Raw genomic sequence first — 25,349 nt, forward strand, 5'->3', positions numbered from 1 at the left:
ATATATATATTATGGCCAGCTTGTAAGGACAATGAGTGATTCTAACCCAAGTCAAATGAAATGGAAAAACACACCCCACTGGTAACCTCAAGAGAGAGGCCATATTTGGTATCTTAATTTCTGAGTTAATGAAAATCCTTCCTTAAATCACTGCATTTCAAAAGAGATAGCCTGTTAAACAACATCATCTCCCAAAAGGGCACAGCTCTAGAAGTTGAAACATGAGCCACAAACAAATTAATTACTTTGTTATGGTAATAAAAATAAATCAAAGAAATTCCAAAACAGAACCTTTGATCTGAAATCCAATTTTATGTTCCGATCCCTTGATAATAGCCCAGCTTTATAAATCCTTAACGGTGTTCTCTTTTCATATTTGTTCACTACAATTTATATTCAGTGAAACTTGTCCAGCACATTTTTACATAATTATTATAAGGCCTCTCTAAAACTTCTCAAGAGTTCTGCTAAAAAAATCTTAACATCCAAGACCAGCCTGAGAAATATCAATTTATCGTTAAGTTATCCCAAAAATAAGGTGAGCACACAATTAACCTCTAAAGCACAAAGGTCTGTTAGGGTTTTCGTGAGTCTTAATGTCTTCTCACTCCTCTCTTCAAGAGAGTATGTTTCATGTTAGCTATTTCAAAAAGAAGGAATTGAAAAAGAAAAGAATGGGGAAGTCAATGTATTACAGAAAAGATAAGGTAGAAAGAGCAATCAATCATCTAACCATAATTCAGCAGAATGAATACATCTCATTTTTAAACAAATATTTATTAAGCACTGAAAGGAAAGACCAAAGAATAAAAAACTTTTTAAAACTTAAAAAAGGAGACAAAGGAGATTAGTATGCCGAGCTACCCCCACCCAAGACATCATTCAACATCATTCCGCTTCTCGAGCTGTACCAAGTTGATAGTAGAGTGAGATGTAGTTAAAAATCCTAATTTGGGGGAAACGGACTTTGGCCCAGTGGTTAGGGCGTCCGTCTACCATATGGGAGGTCCGCGGTTCAAACCCCGGGCCTCCTTGATCCGTGTGGAGCTGGCCATGCGCAGTGCTGATGCGCGCAAGGAGTGCCGTGCCACGCAAGGGTGTCCCCCGCGTGGGGGAGCCCCCACGCGCAAGGAGTGCGCCCGTGAGGAAAGCCGCCCAGCGTGAAAAGAAAGTGCAGCCTGCCCAGGAATGGCGCCACCCACACTTCCTGTGCCGCTGACGACAACAGAAGCGGACAAAGAAACAAAAGCAGACAAAGAAACAAGATGCAGCAAATAGACACCAAGAACAGACAACCAGGGGAGAGGGGGAAATTAAATAAATAAATAAATCTTTAAAAAAAAAAAAAAATCCTAATTCGGGGGGTTCCAAGGCAAATTATTTAACATCCATAAAATTGTTTTTCTTAATGTGAAAAGAAACAATATGTACATCAGAACTAGATCACAGGATATTTTTTAAAGATTAATTGAAAGACCACGTGCCCAGACCACATATGCAAGCACAAGCAAACAAGATGGTACAAAATCAATGTTAATTTTCTTCCCCTTCACTGGGCCACTTTTACTTTTACAGGATTATCTTTCTGAGCTCCCTCCCCTCACAAAATTAGGACATGGCATGCTGGCACATAATTTTTCTTCTCTCCTTCAATTGAGCCATGAGAAATGATATTGGCATCTAGACACATATTGGTAGTGTGCCACTACATGTCTTTGGAATAAAGCACCTATCACAAACACAATCATAGAAATGAATAACATATTTACATGCATCAACTTTGTTGACTTTCAAAGTATCTGTGTATCTATTATCCTCATGGAGCCTCAGAACAACTCAGAATATTATTACATCATTTTGCAAATTAAGAAACTGAAGGTCACAGAAGCTATAAACCAATCCTTTTCCTATGCTTCTACTTCGAAGAATTTGTTTTCCTTCTAGACAATGATATCACCTTCTTTGATTGGATTGCTAGAAAGTAAAAACGTGGCCCCTATTTGGCTGATCTATAGACTAAATAGCATATATTACACTCTGTACTAACCTCCCAATTACACTCTTTATACTTCACCAAGATTTTTTTTCCTGTAACACTGTAACACATTTATTGAGATATAATTCAAATACCACAAAAGTTACCCTTTTAGAACACACAATTCAATGGTTTTTAATATATCGTGGTTGTGAAACCATGACGGAAATAGAACTTTAGAACATTTTCATTAACCAAAAAAAGCCCTTGTACTATTAGCAGTTACTTCCCATACTCTCTTCTCCCCAGCCCCGGACAAATATTAATCTATTTTTGTGTCTACAGACATGCCCATTCTGTACCTTTCATATAAACAGAATAACATAACATGTGGTCTTTTGTGATTGACTTCTTCCACGTAGTCTGATGTTTTTAAGATTTATACATGTTGTATCGTGAATCAGTACTTCATTACTTTTCAAGACTGAGTAATATTCTATTTTATGGATACACATTTTATTTATACATTCACCAGTTGACAGGAATTTCACCAGTTGACAGGAATTTGGGTTGTTTCCATTTTAGGCTATTACGAATAATGCTGCTACAAAAATTTATGTACAATTTTTGTGTGGACATGTTTTCATTTCTCTTAGGAGTATAGTTGCTGGATCATACGTTAACTCTATTTATAACATTTTAAGGGACTGCCAGACTGTTTTCCAAAGTAACTAGACCATTTAACATTCCCACCAGAAATGTATGAGGGTTCCAATTTCTCCACATCCTCATCAACACTTCTTATCTGTCTTTTTTATTAGGGTCATCCTAAGTAGTATGAAATGATATATAGGTGGTAGGCTTACAAAAAAAAATCATGCAAAAAAACCCAGAATTCTCATATTCCACACTATTATTTAAACACCCTGCATTAGTCTGCTCCATTTGTTGCATTTTTATAATACTGTTAACAATAGTCCATGCTTTATTTTATGGTTCACTGTCTGTGTTGCACATGCCAATGGATTTTTAAAAGAAATTTTATTCTAGTCACACATATACAATCTAGAATTTTTCCTTTTCACCTGATTCAAATAGATCCAGTCAGTGCTATTAACTACAACGTTCACAATGTTGTGCTACCATCACCACCATCTATTATCAAAACATTTCCTCTCCAACAATCATCCCAAAAAGAAACTACAATTTAAACATTAAGCCCCCATTCCCTACCCACCACCCTAAACCCCCAATAAACCAGATTATAGGCTCAGGCTCTATGAATTTGCTTATTCTAATTATATCATATCTGTGAAATCATAAAATATTTGTCCTTTTGTGTCTGGATTATTAAACATGATGTCTTCAAGGTTCATCTATACTATCGCTTACTGCAAAACTTTATTCCTTCTTACTGTTGAATAATACTCAATTGTGGACTTGCAGGAAGATGGCAGACTATAAAGACACAGACAGAAAAACTGAGATTTGAAACCAGCTGCTGCTACTGCCAGCACCCTCCCACACACAAAGGAAACTTTAGAATTCTCAAGCCCCTAAACTGCCTACAGACAATGGGGGCTATAGGGAACGACTGCCCCAGGAAAGGGCAGAGAAAGGGATACTGCCTAAGGATGACACAGCTTCTGACCCAAAAATGTGGTCTGCTGTATTCCAGGCTGGGTAGGGCTGTGCCATTGTTTGCCTTGGGAGGCTGCAAGAGGATAAAGAGATATGACCCTCCCAATCTCTGCCTCCACTAATCTGGACTAATTGTTGAGGACACAAATGGCAGTGGAATTATTTCCTACCTAGGAAAAGGGAGGGTGCTGCCAGAGAAGCCTGGAGAACGTCTCTGAGAAAGTTTGAATTACAAGGGTCTTAGTCTCTAGGCAGGAATCTCTATCACACTGATCCTGTCAGTGTTGCAGGAAACACACTCTAGCCAGGCGCTGAGTGAACTGTCTGCTGGCAGACCAAGGAAGTGCACATGATAAAATTAAAAATAAATAAGAGACGTTCTCTGGACTTTATAGCCTCCCTCCCCAAGACCCTAGGAAGTGGGTCTGCAACCCATTACTGTGTCCAGAACCCAGTATTGAGCAACTAACAGGAACAATACTAATGATCCAGGTCAAGCCAAGAATCAAAGAACAGCAGTAACTCAGAGCTACTGTCACTAAATTCCTATGAAAGAGAAAGAAATGGAGCATCTAAGTAAATTAACAGCCTAATTAGATGCTTAAACATCAGCAAAGAATTACAAGCCATACTAAAAAAATGGAAGACATGGATGGCCCAAGAAAAGGAATATATCAAAGTCCCAGAAGAGGTGCAGGATATGAGAGAAATAATTAAGGAGATGCATGTAAATTTCCAAAAGCAAATTAATGGGTTGAAAGACAGTATGGCTAAAGAGATAAAAGACATCAAGAAAACACTGAGCAGCCACAAAGAATTTGAAAACCTAAACAGAGCTTATGGTAATGAAAGACATAATAGGTGAGATCAAAAACACATTAGAGGTGTACAGGTCTGTTCGAGAGCAGACTCGATATGACAGAAGAAAGAAGAAGTGATACTGAAGACAGAGGACTGAAACTGAAGAGAAAAGAATGGAAACAACTGAGCAGGGGCTTAGGGAGTTGAATACCACAAGACACAACAACCTAAATGTCATGAGAGTTCCAGAAGGAGAAGAGAAGGGAAAAGGGACAGAAAGATTTGAGGAAATAACAGTTAAAAATTTTCCAACTTTAATGAAAGAAATGAACTTACATGTCCAAGAAGTGCACTGTACCCTGATCAGAATAAATCTGAATAGACCTACTCCAAGACACATACCACTCAGAAATGTCAAAGATAAAGAGAATATTAGGAGAATAGCAAGGGAGAAGCAAACCATCACATATAAGAGATACCCAGTAAGACTGAATGCAGATTTCTCATGAGAAACTTTGGAGGTAAGAAGACAGTGATATAATACAATTAGGATAAAGAGAGAAAACTGCTAGCCAAGAATTCTTTCTGCAGCAAAACTGTCCTTCAAATATTAAGGTAAGTATAAAATATTCACAAACAAACAGAAATTAAGAGAGTTTGTAAAAAAGAATCCCTTTGCAGGAAATATTAAAGGAAAACTTAGAGGCAAAAAGAAAAAGACAGGAAAGAGAAGCTTGGAGGAGGTATAGGAGAAAGAAGAGCAGAAAGGATAACCAAAAGATTAAAAAACCAGATGAAAATATGATACGACATACAAAAACCAAAGAATAAAACAGTGGAATAAATAATGCATTTAAGATATCATTGAATATGAATGGATTAAACTCCCCAACCAAAAGACATAGGCTGTGGTGCACGTATGGTTCAAGCACATGGGTACCCTCCTCCCACATGGGCAGTCCCAGGTTTGGCTCCCGGTGCCTCCTGATGACGACAAGCAGATGCAATGAGCTGACACAATGACGTGACAAAATGAGCATGGACTGAATGAGGCTCAAGCAGTTGGACACCCGCCTCCCACATAGGAGGTCCCTGGTTCAGTTCTAGGTGTCTTCTAAAGAAGATGAGCAGACAATGAGCAGACACAACAAGAAGATTATAAGCACACACAATGAGCAGAGACAATGAGCAAAGAAAACAAGCAGACAAGGAGCAGACAAATGGGGCAGCCATCTCAGGGGGAAAAAAGATATAGGCTGACAGAATGGATAAAAAAAACATGAGCCTGGGAAGTGGCTGTGGCTCAATCAACTGGGCTCCCATCTACCATATGGGAGGCCCTGGGTTCACATCTAATGGCCTCCTTGTTAAGGCAAGCTGGTCGAGCTTGTTAAGCCCACGGAGAGTTGACAGCCCATGCCATGGAGAGCTGGTGCAGAAAGATAATGCAACAAAGGGAGACAGGCAGACACAGAAAAATGCACAGCAAATGGACACAGAGAGCAGAGAGCAAGCAAGCCAGAAGGGGGGGAAATAAATAAAATAAAAAATAATCTTAAAAAAACAAATGAGCCATTCCTATGCTCCTTACAGGAGACTTGCCTTAGACCCAGGGATACAAACCGGCTGAAAGTGAAAGGTTGGAAAAAGATACTCTATGCAAATAGTAACCAAAAAGAGCATGGATAGCTATACTAATATCAGCAAAACAGACTTTAAATGCCAAATAGTTATAAGAGATACAGAAGCCATTCTATATTAATAAAAAGGACAATCCACCAGAAGAAACTACAGTCATAAATGTCTACGCAACTTACCAGGGTGCCCCCAAATACATGAGACAAACTCTGGCAAAACTGAAGGGAGAAACAGACATCTCTACAATAATCCTTGGAGATTTCAAGTCAGCACTCACATTGTTAGATAGAACAACTAGACAGAAGATCAACAAGGAAACAGAGAACTTGGACAATATGATAAACAAATCACACCTAAAAAACATATCCAGAATATTGCCCCCAAACTCAGCAGGTTATACATTCTTCTCAAGTGCCCATGGATCTTTCTCCAGAATAGACCACATGATTAGTCAAAATGCAGCTCTCAATAACTATAAAAAGGTGAAATTTATACAAAGTGCCTTCTCAGATCATAAGGGAATGAAACTGGAAATCAATAATAAACAGGCAAAAGGGAAAACTGTGAATGTGTGGAGGCCAAACAACACACTCCTAAATAATCAGTGGGACAAAGAAGAAACTGCAAGTGAAATCAGAAAATATATTGAGACAAATGAAAACAAGAACACAATTTATCAAAACTTATGGGATACAGCAAAGGCAGTCTTCAGAGGGAAATTTATAGCTCTAAAATGCCAATATTAAAAAAGAAGAAAGAGCTAAACTCAAAGATTTAATGGAACAACTAGAGAAACTAGAAGATCAGCAAACCAATCACAAAGCAAGCAGAAGGAAAGAAATAATAAAGATTAGAGCAGAAAGAAATGAAATTGAGAACAAACAAACACACAAAAATAAAGTCAACAAAACCAAAAGCTGTTTCTTTAAGGAGATCAGTAAAACTGACAACTCTCTAGCTAGACTAACAAAGAAAAAAAGAGATACAATCAGAAATGAAAGGGGGGAAGTTATGACTGACCCCACAGAAATAAAAAGGTTTATAAGAAAACATTATGAGAAACTGTATGCCAACAAACTAGACAACCTAGAAGAGACAAATTCCTAAAAATGTACAAACACATACTGACATTACAAGAAACACAAGAACTTAACAAACAAATCACATTTAAAGAGTTTGAAACAGTCATCAAAAATCTACCAACAAAGACAAGCCCAGGACCAGATGGCTTCACAGTTGAACTCTACGAAGCATTTCAAGAAGTAACACCAATCTTGTCTAAACTCTTCAAAAAAATTGAAGAGGAGGGAAAATTGCACAACACATTTTATGAAGCCAACATCACCCTAATACCAAAGTGAGATACAGACACTACAAGAAAAGAAAATTATAGACCAATCTTTTTACTGAACATAGATGCAAAAATTCTCAACAAAATACTTGTAAATAGAATCCAACAGCATATCAAAAGACTTATACATCACAACCAAGTGGCATTTATTCCTGATATGTAAGGCTGGTTCAACAAAAGAAAAGCAATTAAAAAAAAAAAAAGAAAAATCAATTAATATAATATACCACATTAAGAAACTGAAGGGAAAAAAAGTCACATGAACACCATAATCGATGCAGAAAAACGATTCAACAAAATTCAGTATCCTTTCTTGATAAAAACACTTTGACAGACAGGAACAGAAGGAAAATTCCTCAATATGATAAAAGGCATATATAAAAAAATTCAGTCAACATCATACTCAATGAGGAAAGGTGGAAAACATTCCCTCTAAGATTGGGAACAAGACAAGGATGCCCACTGTCACAATTATTATTCAACATTGTACTAGAAATTCTAGCTAGAGCAATTTGACAAGAAAAAAAAATTTTTTAAGGCATCCAAATAGAAAAAAAAGAAATAAAATTCTCACTATTTGTGAATGACATGATCCTATATTTTAAAAATCCTGAAATGTCTACAGCAAAGCTACTGAGTTAATAAATGAGTTCAGCAAAGTGGCAGGATACAAGATAAACATGCAAAAATCAACTTTTTTGAACACTAGTATTGAACCATCTGAGGAGGAAATCAGGGGGGAAATTCCATTTACAATAGCAACAAAAAGATTCAAATTCCTAGGTATCAACTTAACCAAAGAACAAGACCTATAAGCAGAAAACTACAAAGCAATGCTAAAAGAAATCAATGAAGACCTAAACAAATGGAAAGACATTCCATATTCAAATTGGAAGACCAAATATCGTGACATTATCAATCCTACCCAAACTTATTTATAGATTCAAAGCAATACCAATCAAAATTCCAATAGTCTACTTTACAGAAATAGAAAAGGCAATCACTAAATTCATTTGGAACGCAAAGTGCACCCTAATAGCCAAAAGCATTCTAAAAAAGAAGTGTGACATGGGAGGAATTCCACTGCCTGACCTTGAAACATATTACAAAGCAACATACGGCAGCCGTCAAAACAGCATCATGCTGGCATAAAGATAGACACATCCATCAGTGGAACAGAATTGAGAAGGAGTCCAGAAATAAACACTCACCTCTACAGTCAACTGGTGTTCTCCCCCCTCCACCGTGAGATGGCTCCCTTGTCTGTTTGCTCAACATTTTTGCTCGTTTGCATTTGTTGTCTGTTGGGGTTTTTTGTATGTTTTTCCTTTAGGAGACACTGCAATCCAAACATAGGACCTCCCACGTGGGAGGTGGGCACACAACTGCTTGAGCCACATAATGCTCCCTCTGTTTTGTTTTTTGCTTGTTGCTTGCTTGTTTTTACTTGTCTGCTCATTGTTTTCACTCACTGTCTGCTTTTGTTGTTTTTGCTTGATGTCTGCTCATTGTCTGCTTGTTATTTGTCTTCTTTTAGAGGAATCAGGAACCACACCCGGGACCTGCCATGTGGTAGGTGGACACTCAACTGCTTGAGCCACATCCATTCTCTCAACTGGTTTTTGACAAACCTACCAAGTCCCTGTTAACAGGACAAAACAGTCTCTTCAACAAATGCTGCTGGGAGAACTGGATATTCATAAACAAAAGATTGAAAGAGGACCCCTATCTTATTCCCTATACAAGAATCAACTCAAAATGGATAAAAGACCTAAATATAAAAGCCAGCACCATAAAACTACTAGAATATAATGTAGGGAAACATCTTAAAGACCTTGTGGTAGGTGGTGGTTTCTTGGACTTAATACCCAAAGCACACACAACTAAAGAAAAGAGAGATGAATGGAACCTCCTCAAAATTAAACACCTTTGCACCTCGAAAGACTGTCAAAAGGGTGAAAAGACAGCCGACTCAATAGGATAAAGTATTTGGAAACTACATCTCCAATAAGGGTTTAATATCCATGATACATAAAAAGATGTTACATCTCAACAATAAAGACAAACAACCCAATTAAAAAATGGGCAAAAGACTTGAATAGCCATTTGTCCAAAGAAGAAATACAAATGGCAAAAAAACACACACCACAACACATGAAAAAATGTTCAACCTCACTAGTGATTTGGGAAATGCAAATCCAAACTACAGTGAGATATCATTTCACACCTATCAGAATGGCCACCATTAAAAAGAAAAAGAACTACAAGTGTTGGAGAGGATGTAAAGAGATAAGAAAAGCCCATTTACTGTTGGTGGAAATGAAGAATTGTATAGCCACTGTGGAGGACTATTTGGCAGTTCCTAAAGAAGCTGAATATATATTTGCCACATGACCTTGCAATACAACTACCAGATATATACTCAGATGAACTGAGAGCAGTGACACAAACAGACATCTGCACACCAATGTTAATAGCAGCATTATTCACGATTGCCAAAAGCTGCAAACCACCCAGCTGTCCATCAACCAATGAATAGATAAACAAACTGTAGTGTATTCACACAATGGAATATTACGCAGCCATAAGAAGAAATTAAGTCATAAGGCAACATGAATGATCATGGAGGACATTATGTTAAGCAAGCCAGACACAAAAGGATAAATACCGTATGACTGCATTATTATGAACTAAATACATTGTGTAATATATTGTATGATTCCATTTATATAAAATGTAAATATAGATCAATTTATAAAGAAGAAATTTGATTAGTGGTTTGTGGGACTAGGAAAGTCATGCTACGGGGGGTGGAGTTTTTCTTTTTCGGAGTAATGAAATAATTCTGCAACTTTTTGTGATGAATGCCCAATATTGTGATTATACTAAAAGCCACTGATAACTCACTTTAGATAGGTCATAGGGTATGTGAGTGTATCACAATAAAACTGCTTAATAAATTATAAAAAGTACTCAATTTTATGTATATAGACCACATTTTGTTTATTCTTTCTTCAATTGATGAATACTTGAATTGCTTCCCTCTTATGTCAATTTTGAATAATGTCACTCTGAACACCAGTGTGCAAATATGTGTTTGAAATCCTGCTTTCAAGTTTTGTTGGCTTTACACCAAGAAGTGACATTGTTGGGTCAAATGATAATTCTACATTTAAGTTCCTGAGGAAATACCAAACTGTCTGTGTGATGGTTAGGCTATTGTGTCAACTCGGCCAGGTAACTGTGCCCAGTTGTTTGGTCAAGCAAGCACTGGGCTAACTGTAATACAAGTGCATTTATGGACTTTAGTCACCATTGACTTTACTGCAGTGGTAAATCATAGACAGCTGGTTATAATTACAACAATCAGGAGGATTGCCATCAGCAGTGAGTGACGCTTAACCCCATCAGTTGATTCCAGCATTGAGAGAGAATTTCCCAGCTCGTCTTTGGACAGCCAACATCTCCCAGAACTTGTCAAGAGCCTTCATTGGACTTTCACTGCCTACCTGCAGAATTTGGACTTGTGCATCCCCACAGCTGCGTGAGAGACTCTTATATAATCGTATACTGTTGACAGATATCCCTCGTTGATTCTGTTTCCCTAGAGAACCCTAATACACTGTCTTCTAGGGAGGCAGCACAATTATACATTCCTATGAACATTCTTCAAATCCTCTCCAACATATATAATTTTCTATTTTTTAAGTAGTAGCCATTCTAGTGGGTGTGAAATGGTATATCAATGTGGATTTTTTTATTGGTTTGTTTTGTTTTTTTGAGATACCAGGACCACAGACTGAACTTGGGACCATGTATGTGGAAGCTGGTGCTCAACCACTGAGCCGCACCAGTTCCTCTCAATGTGCAAGTTTTTTGGGGTGTTCTTTGTTTTCAAAGATTTTTTAACCCCACCCCCACCCCACCCAGATGGTTCTCATCTGTCTGCTCTTTGTTAGCTCGCCTTCTCTAGGAGGCACTGGGAACTAAACCCAGGACCTCCCACATGGAAGGCAAGTGCCCATGGCCTGAACCATTTCTGCTCTCCACAGGTTGAGGCATCTGCTGGTCTATGGCATCTGCTTGTTTAAGCTTCTAGCTCACTGTGGTGGGTGTGGTGTCTAGCTTGTTGCAGTTGCAGCAGGTGCAGCATCTAGTTTGTTGTTGTAGGTGTGGTATGTAGCTCACTGCACCATCTACCTGTCTTCTTTAGGAGAACCAGAACCTGAACTCAGGACCTCCCATGTGGTAGGTGGGCACCCAACTGGATGAGCCACATATGCTCCCCTCAATATAGTTTTGACTTGCATTTTCCTAATGGCTAATAATACTAAGCATCTTTTCATGTGTTTTCCTGGTGATTTGCATATCTTCTTTGGAGAAATGTCTCTTCAAGTCTTTTGCCCATTTTTTAATTAGGTTTTTGTTACTAAGTTGTAGGATTTCCTTTTATATTCTGGAGATTAAACCTTTATCTGACATGTGGTTTTGAAATATTTTCTCCCATTCTCTAGGCTGTTGTTTTACTTTGATGATAAAGTCCTTTGATGCACAAAAGTTTTTAATTTTGAGGCAGTTTCATTAATCTAATTTTTCTTTTGTTGCTTGTGCTTTAGGTGTAAAGTCTAAGAAACCATTGCCTAAGACAAAGTCCAGAATATATTTCCCCATGTGGTCTTCTGGGAATTTTATAGTTCTAGTTCTCATATTTAGATCTTTGATCCATTTCAAGTTCATTTTCTATATAGTGTAAGGTAAGGGCCACCTTCATTCTTTTACATGTAGACATCCAGTTTTCCCAGCACTGTTTTTTAAAGAGATTATTCTTTCCCCATAGAGTGGTTCTGCACCCTTGTCAAAAATCAGTTGGCTGTAAATGTGATTTCTGAACTCTGAATTCAATTCCATTGGTCTATATACAGTCTGTGCTGATGCAATTACTGTGGCTTTTTTAAGATCTAGAAATGTGACTCTTTAAAGAGTCCTCCAATTTCATTCTTCCTTTTCAAAATGGCTTTGGCTATTTGTGGGCCCTTATCTTTCGTATAAACTTGATGACTGGCTTTTCACTTCCTGTACAGAAGATTATTGGAAGTTTAATTGGGATTGCATTTAACTATAAATTGTTTCAGGTAGAATTGATAAATAACAATATTTAGTCTTCCAATTCATGAATCCAGAATGTCTTCCATTTATTTAGTTCTTCTTTGATTTCTTTTAGCAATGTCTTTCAGTTTTCTAAGTATAAGACCTTTACATCCTTGGTTAGATCTATTCCTAGACATTTGGTTATTTCAGTAGCTATTGTAAATAGAATTTTTTTACTTGATTGCTTCTTTCAATTATTTGTTACTAGTATACAGAAACACTACTGATTTTGGGGTGTTCATTTTTAACCCATTACGTCAATGAATTCACTGATTAGTTCTATTAGCTTTGTTGTAGGTTTTTCAGGACTTTCTGCACATAATGTTATGTCATCTGCAACTAAGGATGACATCCTTTCCAAATGGATCTCTTGTATTTCTTTTTCTTGCCTAAATGCTCTAAGTAGAACTTCCAGCACAATACTGAAAACAGTGGTGACAGTGGGCATTGTTGTCTTGTTCCTGATCTTAGAGGGAAATATTTCAGTCTTTTATTATTCGGTATGATGTTAGCTGTGGAATCTTCATATATGCTCTTTATCATGTTGAGGAAGTTTCTTCTATTCCTAGTTTTTTGTTTGTTTGTTTTTTCAGATGCAGTGCTGGATTTTGTCAAATGCCTTTTTTGCTAAGTTGTGATGATCACGTGTTTTGTTTTTTTCCCCCTTTCCTCTGTTAATGTGGTGCATTATATTAATTGATTTTATGTTGAACCCATCTTGCACACCTGGGTGAAATTCTATTTAATCATGATGTATAATTCTTTTAATGTGCTGTTGGATTTGGTTTGCTAGTATTTTCTGAGGATTTTTACATCTAGTTTTGTAAAAATATATTGGTTTGTAATTTTTTTTGTGATATCTTTATCTGGCTTTGGTACTGGGAAATGGTGTCCTCATAGAATATATTAGGGATGTTCCCTTCTCTTCAATTTTTGGAAGAATTTGAACAGGACTGGTATTAATTCTTCTTGGAATGTTTGGTAAAATTCACCTGTGAAGCCATCTGGAAGGTCCAGGGTTTTCCTTGTTCAGAGATTTTTGATTATTGATTCAAATTCTTTACTAGCTATTGGTTTGTTGAGATCTTCCATCTCTTCCTGAGTCAGTGCAGGAAGCCTGTGTTTTCCAGGAATTTGTCCATTTCATCTAAGGTATCTAATTTGTTGGTGTGCAAATATTCATAATAGACTCTTATTTTTATTTCAGTGAGGTCAGTGGTAACATCCCCTTTTTCATTTCTGATTTTCATTATTTGTATCTTCTTTTTCTGTCACTAAAGGTTTGTCAATTTTATCTTTTTAAAGAATCAACTTTTGATTTTATTGATTCTATTTTTTTAAATTCTCTATTTCATTTATATCTACTCTAATCTATATTATTTCCTTCCTTTGCTTGCTTTGGTTTTGGTTTGTTCTTCATTTTCCTAGATCTTCCCATTGAGAGGTTAGGTCTCTAATTTGAGATCTTTATTCTTTTTTAATGTAAGCATTTAGATATATAAATTTCTCTTTCAGAACTGCCTTTGCTACATCCCATAAGTTTTGGTATGCTGTGTTTTCAATTTCATTTGCCTCAAGATAATTTCTAATTTTCCTTATGATTACTTCTTTGACACATTGGTTGTTTCAGAGTACATTATTTAATTTCCACGTATTTGTAAATTTCCCATTTGTCCCTCTGTTATTATTTTTAGTTTCATTCCATTGTAGTCAGAAGATACATTGTATGATTTCAATACTTTTTCATTTTTTGAGACTTATTTTGTGATCTAACATATGGTCACAAATATTGATTTGTGCACTAGAGAAGAACGCGTATTCGATTGTTGAGTCATGTGTTCTATATACGTTAGGTCTACTTAGTTTAGAGTACTGGTCAAGTCTTTTATTTACTTATTGATCTCTCTACATGTTTTACTGATAATGGTGTATTAAAATTTTCTGCTGTTAATGTAGAGCTATTTCTCTCTTGCAATCTGTCACTATTGGCTTCATATATTTTGGGGCTTTGCTGTTAGATGCATAAATACCATGGTTATGAATTCTTGTTGAATTGATTCCCTTATTGTAACAGTTTTTTACTTAAAGTTTATTTTACCTGATATTATCACAGCTACCCCTGCTCCCTGGTGGTTACTACTTGAATGTTATATTTGTCCTCATCTTTTCTATTTCAACCTGTTATGTCTTTGAATTTAAGGCAAGTCAACTGCAAACAGCATATAATTGGGTCTTATTTATTTTTCCATTCTGCCAAATCTATCTGTTGACTACAGAGTTTAATCCATTAACATTTTTTTAAAAGACTTATTTTATTTCTTTCTCCCCTCCCCTCTTGTTGTTTACACTTCCTGTGTCTGTTCATCTTCCTTGTTTCTTTTTTTAGGAGGCTGCAAAATATTACAATAATGCTGTTAACTATCACTCATGAATTACATTAGTTGTAATTTTCCCATGTATCACCATATTCTTAGCATTTTGTAAAGAAGAGCATTCTTATATTTATACTATTAATCACAATCTTCATCCACCATCAAAATCATATTATACATTCCCTAGATTATTCTCTAGTTTCCTTTCAATTGACATTTACATCTACAGAGTATGCCTTTCAGTAGATAGCTCACGTTTTTTTTTGTTACCCATACTGTCAGTATATGTCTTCTGATTAGGGAGATCAATCTGTAATCATTCAAAGTTCATTAACTGTTTTCCTGATAATCTTTAGTTCTTTATATGTTTTCCTTCATCTCCTTAATAATATTAAAGGTCAGTTTAAAGTCTTTGACATGTCCACAGCCTGATCTTCTTTATAGATATCTGTGGAGTTTTATCTTCTTCCTTTGGAAAGGCCATCAATTCTTGGTTTTGGTTTGTTTGTCTTGTGCTCATTTGTTGTACACGGTACAATTTAATATTTTTTTTTTAAAGATTTTATTTATTTATCCTCACCACCATGACTGCTTGTGCTTGCTGTCTGCTCTCTGTGTCCATTTGCTGAATGTTCTTCTGTGTCTGCCTGTCTTCTCTTCTCATCTTCTCTTTAGGAGGCATCGGGAACTGATCCTTGGACCTTCCAACATGGGAAAGAGGCACTCAATCACTTGAGCCAACTTAGCTCCCTGGTTTGTTGTATCTCTCACTGTCTCTCCTCTGTGTCTCTTTTTGGTTGTGTAGGCTCACCACATGGGCCAGCTTGCCATGTAGGCCACCTCACTTTTAGCAGGAGGCCCCAGGAACCAAACCCGGGACCCTCCATATGGTAGATGGGGGCCACATCCACTTCCCATTTTAGTATTTTAAAACATTAACTGTGAGACTTAATACCTGAGATGTTTCTTCAGTTTGTATCCAGCTAGTGATGTAAGAGAGATTTTCTTGAGTGCCAGGAGCTAACAAAACCAAACAAACCAATGCAACATCTTTCATTTGCATTGGTTGGTGCTTTCCTTCACAGTTCAGCCCTCCTATCAAAAAAAAAAAGTCAGTCCAGGTGAATATAAGAGCATGGTCCTTCCTATCTTCTCTAACTTGAATCTTGCCCTGGGCTTGGGCTTGCTAGTGGCCTTAGGAGCTCCCCCATTTACAGAAATTTGAATAGCCCCAGTATTCCTTAGGAAACAGACCTTCTCCATCTCCCTGGTTTTGCACTACAGGACTTAAGGCCGGTAGTCTTTACCCCAGGTCACCTAACTCCTTTGTTACTGACCCAAGCTGCTTTTGCATGGAAAAGCAATTCTGGGAAGTAGGGAGATTCAGAGAAGAATTTCCTAGGACAGTCTTTCCCAGCTAGAATGAAGCTAGGGAGTAGAGGTGAGGGAGCGACCAGCAAGAGTGCCAGGAACTTATCCAACTGCTCTTTGAAGCTGCATTTTCTTGATTTAGCACTTGTCCAATAAATGCAGGCTTTAACTGTTTTCTATCATTTTGAGGTAGGGTACGGTCTTTAAGAATTATCCATCACTTTTGCCTGAGATGAGTTTGAACCATGGCTACTCTCAGAGCCAGGTCCCAACAATCTGAAGTAGCTAATCAAAAGTAGTGATCAGGATCACGGTTGCCTGACAACCTATGGACACCAAGTCAGCAACAAAGAGGACAGAGTGGTATCATGGACAGATGTCAAGGCCAGAGAATGGCAGGCAAATGGAAACCCTCGAGTAACCTCCTGGAACAGTTTATTTTACTAGCCAAGGGTACCAGTGGCTCAGCTCTCAGTGCTCTCACATGTCAAGTTTTGGAGCCTCCTGGAGTATATGTCTTTGGAGAACTTTTGGAACTGGCCAGTGTGCAGGAGGTTGCAGAAGGAGCTAATGTGGCTTATTTGCAATTGCTGAACCTGTTTGCCTATGGAACCTATCCAGAATACATAGCCAACAAAGAGAGCCTGCAGAACTGAACACAGCTCAGCAGAACAAGTTGAAATATCTGACCATTGTGAGCCTGGCATCAAGAATGAAATGTATCCCTACTGCATGCTGCTGAAGGACATGGAGATGCAGAATGTCCAGGAACTAGTAGGCCTTATCATCAACGCTATCTACACTGACATCACCCAGGGCAAGTTACACCAGTGGAATCAGCTATTAGAAGTGGATTTCTAACTATTGTTGACTAGTAATTTTAACACTGATATGGAGAAAGTGGCCATGGTAGTTGCTGAGGGCACAGGGAGGGAAGAAGAAATGTGATGTGGGGGCATTTTCGGGACTTGGGAGTTGTCTTGAATGATATTGCAGGGACAGATGCTGGACATTATATATCCTGCCATAACCCACTGAATATACTAGGGGAGAGTGTAAACTATAATGGAAACTATTAATGATGTGGTACAGCAGTGCTCCAAAATGTATTTACTAAATGCAATGAATGTGCCACAATGATGAAAGAGGTTGTTGATGTGGGAGGAGTGGGTGGGGTATATAGGAACCTCTTATATATTTTAATGTAACATTTTTATGATCTATGTATCTTCAAAAAGTACAATTAAAAAAAAAGGATGGGGGTAGGGGGGTGGGGAGTGAGGTATATGGGAAGTTCCTTTGTTTTTAATGTAACATTTTGTGTGATCTATTAACTTTATTTATTTATTTTTAAAGATTTATTTATTTATTTCTCTCCCCTTCCTCCCCTACCCTGGTTGTCTGTTCTCTGTGCCTATTTGCTGCATCTTCTTTGTCCACTTCTGTTGTCAGCGACATGGGAATCTGTGTTTCTTTCTGTTGTGTCATCTTGCTATGTCAGCTCTCCATGTGGGCGGTGCCCTTCCTGGGCAGGCTGCACTTTGTTTTGTGCTGGGCGGATCGCCTTATGGGGCTCACTCCTTGTGCGTGGGGCTCCCCTACGCAGGGGGCACCCCTGCGTGGCACGGCACTCCTTGCACACATCAGCACTGCACTTGGGCCAGCTCCACACAGGTCAAGGAGGCCCGGGGTTTGAACCGCAGACCTCCCATGTGGTAGACGGACGCCCTAACCACTGGGCCAAGTCCGCCATCGATCTATTAACTTTAAAGGTAATTAAAAAATAAAATAAAGAAAAAAAAAGTGGATTTCTGTATTTGCTATGACATCTGAAAGAAGGATATCAATAATATTGTCAAGACCTTGCATGAATGGTGTGATGGCTGCAAAGCAGTTCTGTTAGACAAAGAACAGGAAGTTCTGAGAAACAACCAGTAAAAAGAGAACTACAAACGAACTCAATAGCAGGTAGAGACAGGCTACCAACATCAAGAAAACACTCAAAGCCACCGTGTCCTCCTCGGCACAGGAGATAGATCTGCAGTTGGCTGAATGGGAGAGTCCCCCTCATGCTGAGCAGAAGCAGCCCACCAAGATGTCCACAGTGAAAGGTCTGGTCTCCAGCTGCCACTAGGGTCACCTGAGGCAGCTGGCACTCACCAGGCTTGGGTCAGGTGGAGAGGGGACACCAAGGGCCTATTTCCTCCCATCTCTACCTTCAGGGAGTTCCAGACATGCCCATCTCCTCACCAGTGCCTCCCCACCCCACTGGTACTGATCCAGAAAAACCATTACGTCTTTGCCTCACTGACTCCCTCTTCACTCGGTTGTTCCCTTCAGACTCGGGCTCCACTGGTGCCATCCTAACAGGGCCAGACACTACCCAGCTTTCCTGCAGGAGAATGTTTCTATTGAAGGGCTTGTCTCTCTCCCAGTTTTTCTTTTGCTCCATGCAGTGGTCATGTCCTTTGTCAGGCTGGTCTAAGCCAGAGGCAGCTTTAACCAGTCCAGGGGATGACTGCAAAGGAGGCGCCTCTCTGAGCGAGGAGGAAGGCAGTCCTTCTTCAGCCCCTGTACCACAGGCCCCACAATGGTACAGGTGATCTCTAGGCAGGTACCAATATGCTTTGTTTTCCCTCTCCTGCTTTACCCTTTGTTGACAGCTCCGATGCAGGCCTTGGAGGAATGTGATACTGGGCTATGTTTACTAAACCTGCAGGTTTTCAGCCTCTTAAGTCCAGCTCCAGTCTCTCCCTAGCTGGGAACACTGGGTTGTCTAACCTCCAGTATCTGAGCACAAATGGAGAGTGCTGTGGGTCTATAGGTGGTAGAAGCTGTTTCTTCCAACCCAGTGTTCTCTCCTGGCCATTCCTGCTACCTCTGACTCCTCAGACTTATTTTCACATGCAGGCCCCTGCTGCCCATGGGGCCATCAGCCAACAATTGCTCTCCTGGGCAATTCCTCCTGGGCACCTCGGTGGTAGGGCTGGAGATGCCAAGGCCCCTGTCTAGTGAAGGACTTGCTGCTTCTGTCTCTTTCTTTCCTCCCCAACCTTGGCTGAAGACCCAGAGCCCTTTGATGATGGCATTCTCCTGGCAAGAAAGAAAAGGACTTGACTAGCCTTTCTGAACTTAAACAGTTTCAGATTATATTTTATTTTGTACAGGTTCTGATTCTAGTACATTTCCTAGTGCTTTTTTTTGTAAAAAAAAAAAAAAAGGCAGTGATCAGACTGCACACCCCCGCATTCTAGGGGGATTTTTTTTTTAAGATTTATTTTTTATTTATTTCTCCCCCCCTCCCCTCCCAGTTGTCGCTCTCTGTGTCCATTCGCTGTGTGTTCTTCTGTGACCACGTCTATCCTTATCAACGGCACTGGGAATCTGTGTTTCTTTTTGTTGTGTCAGCTCTCCGTGTGTGTGGTGCCATTCTTGGGCAGGCTGCACTTTCTTTCGCACTGGGCGGCTCTCCTTACAGGGCGCACTCCTTGCGTGTGGGTTCCCCTACGCGGGGACACTCCTGGGTGGCATGGCAGTCCTTGCGTGCATCAGCACTGTGCATGGGCCAGCGCCACATGGGTCAAGGAGGCCCAGGGCTTGAACTGTGGACCTCCCATGTGGTAGGTGGACACCCTATCCATTGGACCAAGTCTGCTTCCCTGGGGACAAGGTATCTATATCTTTACATCACATCCTAGCACCAGCAAGCAGCACCAGGGACTGGGGAGTATCTCACTGCTGCCTGCCATGAGGCTAGCAAATAAGTGATGGTAGTGAGTGTCTGGAAAGGGCAACTCACTGGTATTTATAGCAATTTAGCAGCCTCTTCCTCCCACTCTTCCCTGGATGCTGCACAGTGTTCTTCTAGGCTCCGAAACAGTTGATTCAAAATATTTGATTCGGACAGTTCCTGACTGTTTAATAGCTGCTCTGTAGAAGGACAGATTCCTGGGGCTTCCTACTCCATCATCTTCCTATAATCCCCCTTATCATAGCTTTGATTTGCATTTCCCTAATGACTGAGGATGTTGAACATTTTTTCATGGCCACCTTTATGTCTTCTTTGCAGAAATGTCTTTTCAGATGCGATGGCAGTTTGATATTTATGAATTCCAAAAGGAGAGATTATGTTTATAAACCGGTCTGCTCCTTTGGGTGTAATAACCTTTTGATTGTATTAGATTCAGCTGAGACATCTGACTAACGTATGTTAAGATTAGGGCTTTGATTCAACCACATCATTAGAGCACTGAGTCCCCACCCCCTTGGTGGGCTGATAAAACAGACTCTCACACGGAAGTAGACACACAGGAGAAAGAACAGAAAGGAATAGAGATAGCTCCATAGATATAGCAGATGCCCTGGGAAGAGAGATAAGCCTGGAGAGAAAGGATCCCAGAGAGAGGAGCCTACAACTTTGATTGGAGGAAGCTGGGCCCATGGAGCCTTAGGAGGAAGAGGAAGGCTGAACCCGCACAGAGACCTGCAACCATCTTACTCCAAAAGACTTTGGCAACGGGAGTAACTTACTCTTTATGGCCTCTACCCCAAATAGCTACCCTTTATAAAAGCCAACAGATTTCTGGTACTTTGCATAGCACCCCTTTGGTTGACTAATACAGATGCTTTGGCCAGTTTTTAATTGGGCTATTTATCTTTTTACCGTTGAGTTGTAAGTATGCTTTATATATTTTGGATTTAAGTCCTTTATCCAAGAGATCACTTGCCAATATTTTCTATTTGTGGGTTGTATTTTCACTTTCTTGATGGTAACATTTGAAGCACACTCATTGGTAATATTTTGTTGTTATTGCTGGGGAAGATTTTACTTTAGATAACTTCAAGTTGTATTTATAGAAGCAAAGGGGAATTTTGAATTACAATCTGCTTTAATATTAATTTAACTTATGATATTGATATATGATTTTGATATAATATATCAATATCAAAGAGTAAATAAAAACACCAAAACAAACACTATATCATGAAAACATTATAAATTATGATTTTCTAAACATTAGCCTAAAGTACATTAATTACTTTTCACTATATTCTTAAATCTCCATGCATATTTCTTAATATCAAAACTACATGCTAAACAACTGAATACATTTTACTCACTCTTCAGATCTTTTACACATCAACAATCTATTAATAATATATTATAATTACAGCCTAAATTTGGATAGAGGATTAGACAATTTTTAAGCTCACTTTAAGAACACCAATCATTAATAATGATTTCTGGATTTTATTCACAAACACTGATACAAATTTGTTGATATTAAAACAAATATTTTCTTTAAAAATGAACAAATATTAAGGTAGTTTAATTGAGTAGTCTTTTTTCAAATCTGTTTTTTAAACAATCCACTCTTCTGTCATTACTACCAGATACTTTTTTGAATTGTCAGAATCATTATATCAAAGAAAGGAACAATCAAATTCTAGTCCTTATACCTTATAGATACTTTACACTTAAGACTCACAGCTGTACAGTTCATGTAATAGGCAGTGTCTAGAAAATCAGTTACTAAATCTCAAATACATTTAAATATCTATTTAAAGTGTCTTCTAGATTTTTTTTTTTAATAAGAAAAGTAATCTGTAAACACTTTTACCTTTAGTTCATGCTTTGTCATTTGCAGGTCATTGTGGAAGCAGTGGGTATGATTTATAACTATTATGAAGTGATCCACCTTTGCAAAACTATCACATTCCACAGACAAAGGAAAAGTCTTAAAATAAACAGGTACTACAAATTCATGAACTCAATTTCTGTATTTAGAAACATTTTTTAAAGGCTACTAACAGGTGCAAAACTATTGTAGCTAATTATTTCTAAATGCAAGCCAACTATACTGCTACACTAAAACATCCAAAAATAAGGCTTCTCAAAGAATTCCATTCTTGAAAAAAAACAAACATAACAAAGGCATAGTTAGTATAAAAGTCATCAGTTTAAACCATTCTAGATGACGAATCTGAAGTAAAGTTACCTTATTTTGCCTCTGTTGACGCTCTCTTGTTATTAGGACATTTTCTTGTTATACACATGACAATGGCCACTATAATGCAATCTGTATAGCTCCATAATGGCTGTAATAAGAATGTGAGGGACCTTTTGCCTAGTTAAATGTTTTTAACTGTGATGAAGTCCTATTTGTCAATTTATTTCTTTCACTACTTGTATATTTAGTGTCATATCTAAGAAGCCTTTGCCTAATTCATGGTCATGAAGAGTTGGTTCTATGTTTTCTTCTATGGTTTTTAAAGTGCTAGCACTTACATTTAGATCTATGATCCTTTGGAGTTGATTTTTTTATACAGTGAAAAGAAGGGATCCAAATTCATTCTTTTGCATGTGAACATCCAATTGTTCCAGTACCATTTGTTGACATCCTGAATTCCTTACATAGTAAAACTATTTGACCAAAGTCATACAACTAGTTTAGTGGCAGAGCTGGAAATGGAGCATGGATCTTTAGGAAGCCAAATTTCAAATTCTTTTCATCAGAGCATAATACTGCCTTACTTGTAAACTTATTCCAGATGTACTCATCAAAGATAGCAAAAGGCAAACTTGAAATATACAGGTACACCATAAGGTTACATAATGCTTGATTTGAGATGTTCAAGATTTCTCTTGCTTATTTTCATAGAAACTAATAAAATGACTAAAAATTATTGAGTACTCACCATGTGTAGGCACTATTCTAAACATTATATAATCAATTAATCTGCATAACAATCTTAGAAAGTAAGGACAAGTATTTACACTACTCCCTCTTTTTAAAAATGGGAAAACTAACATACAGAGAAGTTAAGTTGGTCAAGATCATAGAGCTGGTAACCCAGCTCTGGTTCCAGACAATTTGACTCCAGTTTACTTCTCTCTTTTTTTTTTTAAGAGTTATTTTATTCATTTATTTCTCCCCACCCCCTTGTTGTTTGCACTTGCTGTGTCTGTTTGTCTTCCTTGTTTCTTTAGGAGGCACCCAGAACTGGACCTGGGACCTCCAATTTAGAAGGGGAAGCACCTAACTACCTGAGCCACCTCCACTCCCCTGCTTTGATGTGTTACTCATGTTTCTCTTCTTGTGTCTCTTGTTGCATCATCTTGTTGTATCAGCTTGCCACACCTGCCCATCGCACCAGCTCACTGTCTTCTTTAGGAGGCACTGAACCTCCTAAAGAACTGAACCAGGAACCTCCCCCCATATGGTAGGTGAGAACCCAATCATTTAAGCCATATCTGCTTCCCTCCAGTTCACTTCTTAACCACTGTGAAAGTAAATTACTTCAGAGAAAAGCATTCACTAGGCTATGGTATGCCTAGAAATGTGGAATTAGTCCATTCTATTACTGCTATTGATGTCTCTGATGAAGAGATAGTAAGTTCATCAGAATAGCTAAGAATTCTAAAGAGGGAAATTATTAAAACATTGGCCTCAAGTACAAAAATATTAAATGTCCATGCTTAACTGTAGAAAGAATCTCTTTAGAATGTTTAATAAAAGATGCTTTTACAGGGATACTGCAATATGGCACAACTAAGGATAATATATATATAAATAAAGGAAGGGAAAGGAAGAGCAGACACAAATACAGAGGAAGAAACCCTAGTAGTCTCCACTGACCATAACACAAATGAGTCAACCAGGTAGTGTTATGACAGGATGTGTTGGGAATATGCATAACATAAGGGTTGATTTAATTACAGCCTGCATGGAGGAAGACTGACAGCTCTTCTCCAAACTTTTGGTAGGCTTTGGCTCTTTCCAGTAATTTAAATCTCAGTTCAATATTCTCAGAGGCTTTTAGCCAAAGTATCCTCGTCAGTTTCTAGTATATCACTGTGTTTCATTTCCTAATACTCTGAAGTTCTTACTGTTTATGTATTTAAAGTCCCTCACGCCCCATTTGAATGTAAGCTCCAGAACAGCAGGGACTTTGAGTGCTGCTTTATCTCTAGCACATACCTAGGATACAGTTGGGCCATCGTGTGTGTTCTTTGTGTATCTGTAGAATCTATGCCTGTGAATAGGCAACCTGGAAAATGAGCTTGCAAATTACAGCATGACAGATATCAATAAGAAACAGAAGGAATTACTTGATAGTGAAAGTAAAACCCACGAACTGTGGCTCTTTAAGAACAATAATTATTCATCTGTCTTAGGAGTCCTATAAACTCACGTAGATTAAGGCTAAATAATTTCTAGTGGTTACTATCAACTCCATGATTCAATACTTAAGGGCAGTGAAATGAAGTAATAATAAACAAATGATCATTGAATTCTTATGGCATGCTGGGCACTGTTCATTAACTTTACATATATCAATAATTTAATTCTATGAAATAGGTGTTTTTTATTCTACCATTAAAATGGGGCTTACACCCTTATAAGGTTAAATAATTTGCCCAAAGTTACCCAGATCAGAAGTGCTGGAGCTGGGACTTAAATCCAGACAGTGGTACATCATTGTGCCATTCATTTAAGGCTGAAAATGAATTTAAACAGAGCAAAAATGTTAAACAGGGAACATAATCAATTAATAAATGATGGCATAGGCGTTAGGTGACATGGATTTTCTCCATGGCTTAATATGATGTGTAGATCCCTTCAAATTCCATCTTTTTTTTTTTTTTTTTGCGGTACCAGGGTCAGATATTGAACCCCAGACCTCCTATGTGGAAAGCTGGCACTCAACCACTGAGCCACATCAGCTCCCCGAGTGGATTTTTATATGTTTGCTTGTTGTTCCTTTTTGTTTTTAGGAAGCACTGGGAACAGAACCTGGGACCTACCATGTGGGAAGCAGGCACTCAACTACTTGAGCCATATTCACTCCCCTTCAAATTTCACCTTGTTGTAATATTCCAAAACATCCTAGAGATATTCCTGATGTAAGAATTTTTCCCCTTTAATTATGTCTCTATTTGAAGAAATATGATTCAAAATGAAATAGATATTTGAATACTTTTATAAAGTTTTGTCTTTTTATAATGGAATATTTCAAATTCATACTAAAGTAGCAAGAAAGTATAATG

At 38.2% G+C, this 25,349-nt stretch overlaps 1 protein-coding gene and 1 pseudogene across 4 annotated transcripts in view; one reads left to right on the plus strand and one right to left on the minus strand.

Moving 5' to 3' along the window:
• Nucleotides 1-25,349, minus strand: part of FGD6 (FYVE, RhoGEF and PH domain containing 6) — a 160,166-nt gene that overhangs the window by 93,979 nt on the left and 40,838 nt on the right. The window lies entirely within an intron of this gene.
• Nucleotides 16,669-18,431, plus strand: LOC101421874 (COP9 signalosome complex subunit 7b-like; annotated as a pseudogene).

This window comes from Dasypus novemcinctus, chromosome 12 (genome assembly GCF_030445035.2).
Source record: "Dasypus novemcinctus isolate mDasNov1 chromosome 12, mDasNov1.1.hap2, whole genome shotgun sequence".
Lineage (NCBI taxonomy): Eukaryota > Metazoa > Chordata > Mammalia > Cingulata > Dasypodidae > Dasypus > Dasypus novemcinctus.